The sequence below is a fragment of the Anguilla rostrata genome, chromosome 7 (genome assembly GCF_018555375.3).
Source record: "Anguilla rostrata isolate EN2019 chromosome 7, ASM1855537v3, whole genome shotgun sequence".
NCBI lineage: Eukaryota > Metazoa > Chordata > Actinopteri > Anguilliformes > Anguillidae > Anguilla > Anguilla rostrata.
Genome location: NC_057939.1, coordinates 56,486,696 through 56,496,133, shown reverse-complemented (window position 1 = coordinate 56,496,133; position 9,438 = coordinate 56,486,696).

The window sequence follows — 9,438 nt, the reverse complement described above, 5'->3', positions numbered from 1 at the left end:
AATGAAATAGCAGCACTACGTAGTGTGCCTGTACAATGTGGAGCATGCAGCGAAGCATGCAGCGAAGCATGCAGCGAAGCATGCAATGAACCATTCAGTGAAGCATGCAGCAAAGCATGCAGTGAAGCATGCAATGAAGCATGCAGCGAAGCATGCAGTGAAGCATGCGATGAAGCATGCAGCGAAGCATGCCGTGAAGCATGCATGCAGTGAAGCATTCAGTGAAGCATGCAATGAAGCATGCAGTGAAGCATTCAGTGAACCATGCAGTGAAGCATGCAGCGAAGCATGCAGTGAAGCATGCAGTGAAACATGCAGTGAAGCATACAGTGAAGCATGCAGTGAAACATGCAGTGAAGCTTAGAAACAACTAAAAGCTCATTCAGCTCCTGATTTATTTTGCTGAGTTTTTCCAGTATTGCTGGAGTGGTGTGAAGTGGGATATTTAAACTTGTTAACCAATGCCACACTGCAAATGACCAGATGCAAAAAAGCACATTTGTAGCATACATAAAAGAGCAATCACTGTTATACTACTGGGTGGAAAATTAGCAAATACTTCTTAAAAGCAAAAGCTGGTGCTGGTTTTCCAAAAGGAATAGTATTTTTATTTTCTGCTGTTTAAAGAGTTAACATTTTATATCTCAGGCATCTATTTGTGTCATTTTCTATTTGAATTGATATATGTCAAAATTAATCAGCCACAGGCCTCTCATTGATATGTAGTTTATGGTGATGTCCCCAGGGGCTCATGATTGGCCTCATTTCCTCTGATTCTCCAGTGTTTCTGTCCCTGTTGGCTGATTAGGGTTAGGGTTAGGGTTAGCGCTAGGGTTACAGCTATAACCCCAAGGGTAAGCCTTCTAAAAAGCGGTATAAATGAAATCAGTTAAACATTTTCATTGAATGGAATTTCAAGAGAAAAACAAAACATGAAATCATAAACATAAAATCTCTTTTTCCTTATCATAAAATAAATCAGTGAAAAACTAAACTCATCCTAGTGACGCACTGTGTACTATGGTTGTGCCCTTGTTCTGAGATGCATTCATGACTTTACTATGGTCAATCACCCTGAGCACTAAATGGAAAAGCATAACCACATAGCCAAGATTCATCCGCATGTATCACATGCAACAATCAGTTGCTTATGCCTGTATATATTTACACAGTTTGTGGGGAACTGTTATCCCAAAACTCCAGCTGAACAGAAAGTATTCAGAATTCTGGTCCGAACCACATAAAATAAGAGGATGAATAACTTTACATGATAAAAATTATAGATTCAAAAAATGCCTCTTTAATATTGAATAACCAAATGCCTCTTTAATACTTGAACAAATGCCGGGTAAATATTCAATAAGCAAACGCCACGTCAATATTCAATAAACAAACACCTCGTCAATATTCAATAAACAAATTTTTTCAATTTGAAGGAAAACTAGATTTGGGGTTTTTTCCTCCCTTTCCTTTTATAATTTACAATTTTTTTTATTTCCGAATGAACAGAAAATACGAGGAACTGTGTGGATAGAAGCAGGGTTTTCAGAGCATACCATTAATAAAATAAATAAAACAAAGCCTGTAGGGCCAGACAATAATTTAAGCAAGGGGTAAAGATTTGATTAGCCAAGTCTAGATCTGCTAGGTGCCCTAGTGCAGGTGTTTTTAAATAAAGAATTGAAATTGAAAATAGCTTGGCTTCCTACAGGTCTAAAGCAGGAAAAATCGCATCCAAAAAATTTTAAAAGACCAGTGAAGTTCTAAACCAAAATAACACTGTTGAGATGAGGTAGGGTAGGGTCAGAAAATGCCATTTCCTGCCCCTTATAATGCCATCAGGAAGGGTGTCATTACACCCTCATTGGACAGGAGAAAATGCACCACAGCTGCTCTCAATGATCAATTAACTGCCAGTCTCCAAGACTCAGCTGATCCACACAGAGCCGTATAATCAAGAGTCAGGGAATCTCGAATCGAGTGAGTTAGGAGATCGAGTAGAAAGTATCGAGTTGAGCAAAAATGAAAACAAGCATGAAGGAAACTAACCAGCACCATAGGATAGATGCCTGCTTCAAATGATACTATCAATTATTATTATTATTATTATTATTATTGGTTTTAGTGGCCTTAGTGGCTTGCTGCAGCAAGTAGAAAACTTTGGAAAAACTAGAATTTCAAATTCCAAAGGTTTTAAATTAATTGTGTCAGAAGTTGCAGCATTTAGATACCTTTGTTCTGTCAAAGCCATTGAATGACACATTTTATAGCAATCATTTGTGTTTTCATAGGTGTACATTTAAGGTATATTTACATTTTTCAGTTGATAAAACAGCGGAATAACAGGATCTCTAAGATGAAAACTTTGAGCTAAACTGTTTGTAATATTTATGTTTTAGACTTTTCTAAATTTATATTGCAGTTTCATTTTCCCTATGCAACAAAGCGATTAGTTGCAACAGTTTCGTTAAGGATGCAAATCAATTTAGTTAGCACTGTTTAAAAGTTAATGTAGCAACGCTTCAGTGTTTATGGCTAATATTTACCATCATTTGAATTTTAAAGGATAATGCCTTTCCGTGATAGCATGCATTAAAAATATTTTATGTATGGAGTTGTTTCAGTCTTCAGAGGTTTAATGTTTAATTTATCACAGGGTGACATGCAGACCCCCGGGGGCCCTTAGTGCATCATTGTCACTTGTGAGGGGAACTTAAGCTTTGTTAATAAATGAATATAAAAATGATGAAACCTTTACCTGGCCCCCCTTTCATGTTGTTGTTGTTGTTTTGGTCTTAATAATGTATTAATGCCATTCTGTCAGAACTGAAAGGTGGCAGGCTGCCTGCTAATTCCTATGTTTGTTCTCTGATGATATCTGTGGAAATGTGCTCCTGCAGATTGGTACATGCCCTGTGGGAAATCTAAAGTCTGAGAGGGAGCAAGTGATCTCTGAACTGGGGCACTCGAAGTACTGAAGAAATCAGAGGCCACTTTCGATTTCATTATGGCTAACAGAACGAGCCTCGCTGGGTACAGTCAGCTTGGGAGGTTATGGAGGAACACAGTCAGGCTAGGAGGTGCTGGAGGAACACAGTCAGGCTGGGAGGTGCTGGAGGAACACAGTCAGGCTAGGAGGTGCTGGAGGAACACAGTCAGGCTAGGAGGTGCTGGAGGAACACAGTCAGGCTGGGAGGTGCTGGAAGAACACAGTCAGGCTAGGAGGTGCTGGAGGAACACAGTCAGGCTAGGAGGTTCTGGAGGAACACAGTCAGGCTGGGAGGTTCTGGAGGAACACAGTCAGGCTGGGAGGTGCTGGAGGAACACAGTCAGGCTGGGAGGTGCTGGAGGAACACAGTCAGGCTGGGAGGTGCTGGAGGAACACAGTCAGGCTAGGAGGTGCTGGAGGAACACAGTCAGGCTGGGAGGTGCTGGAAGAACACAGTCAGGCTAGGAGGTGCTGGAGGAACACAGTCAGGCTGGGAGGTGCTGGAGGAACACAGTCAGGCTGGGAGGTTCTGGAGGAACACAGTCAGGGTAGGAGGTGCTGGAGGAACACAGTCAGGCTGGGAGGTGCTGGAGGAACACAGTCAGGCTAGGAGGTGCTAGAGGAACACAGTCAGGCTGGGAGGTTCTGGAGGAACACAGTCAGGCTGGGAGGTTCTGGAGGAACACAGTCAGGCTAGGAGGTGCTGGAGGAGCATAGTCAGGCTAGGAGGTGCTGCAGGAACACACCAGTGAGAGAGTGAATCAGTATCATGTCTGAAAATTTTACTGTTGATGTCAACTTTTATGCCTCTTCCATATCTCCTCTTATGCAGTGTGTTGGAAAGCATTCTGTGATTTAGGCTGTTGGACTGCAGCCAGATGAAATTTTTTTTTCACTTTTTGTCTGGAATTCACATGAGATGCGTTATCATCTGTGGCTCAGTTCAGTGGTCGGTTCTTTTAAATAAGATATTTGCTGCACTGTGTATGTACAGCATATGTAAAGCATTACTGCACTATAGGAGCATTTAAACCTGGTTCAGTTCAGTTCACCCCGCTCAGTTCAGGCACATGCTTTCCTGAGGCTAACCCCAAACCTCACGTGTCTCGCTACCGTGCGGCTGCCTCAGAGGGTCGACCGAAGCCCAAGCCTTTAGAGATGAGGCCACAGTAGTGATGGTGAGGCAGTAAGTAAGAATACCTTTATTTTCTGAAGGATAAGATCAATGTTCCAGCGTAAAATCTAAATGTTATTTTTGGTGGTAACATTGAATAAAGCTACTTGACTGAGACATTCTGATAATTTCCCTTATGTTCACAAAATCTTTATCTCGATATTCAGTTTATTTTCACACCCCAGAGAGCATTATTGGTTCCCAAAGCTGGGAAAATGATCCCTTACAATCAACCAATATTATCGTTGAGGTATTATTTCTTATTCCAATTCACTGAAATGTAAAATTGTTCATAGAGACCACAAACTCAAATATCATTTATTTTGTCTCAGATGTCAGAATTTGAATATATAACATTCTCTTTATAAATTTGCACTGTTGCATTGTATTTAAAATCTGATGCCACTGAAAAGCTATAACTAAAATACACTTTTGTTCACCTTACAGTTTATTATGTCTGTGGATCAAAAACTAGGAAGCATGTTCCAGCAGAGAGATCTTATTTTGTTCTGCAGATTGCTATGTTCTGATGTTACTTTTCCTGCCCAGGATGAGCGTCTATAGATAATGGATGGATGGATGTCACTATGTTACTGCCCAGGATAAGCGCGTATAGATGATGGATTGATGGATGGATGTCATTATGTTCCTGCAAAGGATAAGCGTGTATAGATAGTGGATGGATGGATGGATGGATGGATGTCACTATGTGACATTCCTGGTGTGTGTGATGATTTCTCATAATGAATGAGAATTGGATTTCAAATTTCTTTTTAAGCCAGTTTTCTTCATATTACTATATGTGAGCCTTTGTTGTATGTAGAAGTGATAATTGACATTTCTTAGTGCTTTACTGAAACTCAATGCACTACATCTGGCCCAAAAGGATAGACTTATCCAGCTTTTCCTTCACAGGTAGTAACACAGACAGCGGTATCCTGCAATTAGGTTGAGATGCATTTACTGAAACATTTAATCACTATGTAGCCTCTTGTCTAACAAACCTCTTGTTCTACGTGATAAGGGTAAAGGCTGTACCCCTATTTTTGTCCTTTTATCATTTGGATAGATATGCTGTGTGTCTTCAGATAATTTCACATGCTGAAGTACTCCTGTTCCCGAAAAGGAGCCGGACGCGAGGCACCCAGCATGCTGCTGTGACCCACACAGAGGCGAGGCACCCAGCATGCTGCTGTGACCCACACAGAGGCGAGGCACCCAGCATGCTGCTGTGACCCACACAGAGGCGAGGCACCCAGCATGCTGCTGTGACCCACACAGAGGCGAGGCACCCAGCATGCTGCTGTGACCCACACAAAGGCGAGGCACCCAGCATGCTGCTGTGACCCACACAGAGGCGAGGCACCCAGCATGCTGCTGTGACCCACACAGAGGCGAGGCACCCAGCATGCTGCTGTGACCCACACAGAGGATGCCTGGCTGCCTCCCAGAGAATTCCTTCCCAGAGCACCACTCCAATTAAGCCTCAGTGCAACTTATAACCTTTTAGACTGTGTTTACTACAACATTATCCAAGCATTTACATTTATATAGTACACATAATGTATTAATAGCAAACCAGTAATGAAAAAATATTTAGTAATGTAAACATCCTGAGCTCTTATCAAAGTAAATGCTAGAAAATGGTTCCTTTTTTGTCCAAATTCATTTATTTCCTGTCAAAGAAATGTTGTGTGGTCAAGTAGGAGGTTGAGGAATTTGCTTTTGTTATCAAACAAAATGAGCATAATGCAACAGACATTACTTTTCATTCTTCCTCTTGTTTTAATTATACATATTTTCAGTGATATAAAACACACAAATGTAATTTATTAATGATCATTTTTTTATGCAAACAAACATGGACAGGGATCCATTAATAAAATGGAGAAATCAAAAATTATTTGGCACATGAGCCCTCTATGGTAAGAGAAGTCTTTTTTTTTTAATCCTCTGAATACTCTGAAATCCTACTTGAGGAGCAAATAGATTTTTTGTGTGTGAACATTTTGTGAATCACGTACTTTCACATCTGTTTCAGACAGAAAATGTGTGTTATGTTGACACTCCAGGACCTCTCCCTGCTAGGACTCCTGTGGGTGAAGACCAGACAGATCCTGACTCACTGACTGCATTAGCCGTTCTGCTAGCGCCGTTTCCCCACTTCCTGTGGACGCTCTGCCGATACCCGCACGTCTCCCAGACTGGACTCACAGCGCCTGGGAAAGAATGCTGCTGACAGGTCTCTTTAGCGCAGGGAGGCAGCCGGGGTGCAGGGCGTAATGGGGCTCAGGGTCTGCGATACGACCGGCTCGTGTGTCTGCGATACGACCAGCTCGTGTGTCTGCGATACGACTGGCTTGTGTGTCTGCGATACGACCAGCTCGTGTGTCTGCGATACGACTGGCTCGTGTGTCTGCGATACGACTGGCTTGTGTGTCTGCGATACGACCAGCTCGTGTGTCTGCGATACGACTGGCTCGTGTGTCTGCGATACGACTGGCTCGTGTGTCTGCGATACGACTGGCTCGTGTGTCTGCGATATGACCGGCTTGCGATACGACCGGCTTGTGTGTCTGCGATACGACCGCTCGTCTGTCTGCGATACGACCAGTTTGTGTGTCTGCGATACGACCAGTTTGTGTGTCTGCAATACGACCGGCTCGTCGGTCTGCGATACGACTGGCTCGTGTGTCTGCGATATGACCGGCCTGCAATACGACCGGCTTGTGTGTCTGCAATACGACTGGCTCGTGTGTCTGCGATACGACCAGCTCGTGTGTCTGCGATACGACTGGCTCGTGTGTCTGCGATATGACCAGCTCGTGTGTCTGCGATACGACCGGCTCGTGTGTCTGCGATACGACCGGCTCGTCTGTCTGCGATACGACCAGCTCGTGTGTCTGCGATACGACCAGCTCGTGTGTCTGCGATACGACCGGCTCGTCTGTCTGCGATACGACCAGCTCGTGTGTATGTGATACTACCGGTTCGTCTGTCTGCGATACGACCGGCTTGTGTGTCTGCAATATGACCGGCTCGTCGGTCTGCGATACGACCGGCTCGTCAGTCTGCGATACGACTGGCTCGTCTGTCTGCGATACGACCGGCTCGTGTGTCTGCGATACGACCGGCTCGTGTGTCTGCGATACGACCGGCTCGTCGGTCTGCGATGCGAGCGGCTCGTCTGTCTGCGATACGACCGGCTCGTCGGTCTGCGATACGACCGGCTCGTGTGTCTGCGATACGACTGGCTGGCGATACAACCGAGCTGGTTGTGTGTGTTGTGTGTGTCACTGAAGCTGCACAGAAACAGACCAGGACTGAATAAGTCAGCATGACTGCAGCATTTAAACATCAGCTAAGAAATCGGTTCAGAGTTCATTATGAGTGCTCCCATATGTACAGACTTCCTCTAAATGGCTTCTTTCTCCTTAAAGCCAGGAAAAGTTGTTTACTTTTCTATTCCTGATACTATATTCACAGCTGTGATTAAACGTATGCTTCTTGAAACAAAATAAGCACATGACAATAAATCCCTCCTGAGTTAAAAAAAGAAAAAAAAAGGTTGGACCGAAATCTTGCTGGATGCATCAGAAAAGTGCATCTTTGATCACTCCAACCAGGAAATGAGAGGCCAGTCAGACCAGTTGAGGTTCTGGGGACGTGACCAGGCTGTCTTTGGTGGCACAGAGAATGGAATAGAGTGGGAGTCACCATGACAACTGTGACAAGAATGGGAGTCACCACAACTTAACCATGACGAGACTGGGAGTCACCATAACTTAACCATGACAAGAGTTGGAGTCACCATAGCTTAACCATGACAACAGTTGAAGTCACCATAACTTAACCATGACAAGAGTGTCCACCCACTGTTACTTCCACTTATGCAAATGACCCATAGTCCACCCACAGACCTCCTTAACCCCACTTCTGTACTTGCGCTAGTATATGGGTCGCTGTGGGTGTTGAACAGACCAAAAAAACTGGAGTGCTGTAGGCAAAACAAACGGGCTTAGGAGAGAAGCATCTCTGAACAGGGTTGTTGTGAGAGACAGAGCAGGTTTGAAACACTGCAGATAATCTTAGCCTGGCACAAGGGCTGTCAACACAGCTGCTGAACATGGTGGGCTGGGGGGGGCATGTGTGTCGCCAGGGGGACGAGGGGACGGGGTGGCCTGAGTGTTGCTACGTCACAGGAAGGGGGGTCTCCTCACTGCTGCTCCTTGGGAGAGATGCAGGCTTATCAGGTTCTTGGCTCCACCACCCCCCCCCCCCCTCCCAACCCCCTCCATCCACCCCAAAATGTTTATGTCTCTGGAAGGATCCAAGCTCGCTTGAAAGAGACTCTTTGAGAAAGACCGCTTCATCCAATTGAAACCATCTGCTCTTTGAGGACCGTAACACATAACAGGGGGCAGGTTCCTCAGCTCCCTGGTAAACTGCAGTAATAAGCCTTTGATTTCAGCTTCATATGTCTGCTTCAGAGAGACAGAGGAGGGAGGCAGAGCTTGTAATGTACAGTCCATAACACAGCCACACTGTTCTCTACTGCACAAGCAGCAAATAATCTCAATCAGCCACAGGGCACCCCAGATTCAGTTGGATTAGCAAGCCACTTTTTCCATCTAAAATTCACCACTTCCCCGAGACACATTATAACCAGCTGGTTTTCATATGTAATGACCCAAGCCCCCCCCCCCCCCTTTGTTTTAAGACCAGGACATTAGATTCCCCATTTATATTCTGTGTGGTGAGCTGTGTTTCTCCTGTACTTTGATGCGAGCCACATGTGTGATGAATATGCATTTGTTAAATGTCTTTACCTTCCCTTTATGTGTATTAACTGTTTAACTGTCGCATGAGCAGGCTCGTTCTCTGTTCTCTGAGCTTGGGTGAGAACTAGATTTAAAACACAGAACTCTTCTGTGGTCAGACCGTCAGTTCATCTTCCCTTGACTGCAAGTCCACATACGGCTCTAAAACTAGCAAATATACTAAGGCCTCCTTCATAAAAAAAGATTTTCTTATTATTAGTTCAACATGCAAAAAGTATGCTTTTGGGATTTTGTGGGAGGTTGTGTTTTCAAATTAGACAAAATTATACCTTATGCTATTGCTTTCCTTACAGAAATTGTTCTATCTGTAAGCTATGAGATTGTGGCGCTCCTCTAGCTTGCTTTGAGCTCTCTCAAATCAGCGACACAATGCAAAACCAAAACAAAGAGAAGAAAAGGGACTCTCATTACTGGGGGAGGTAATCCCATTACAG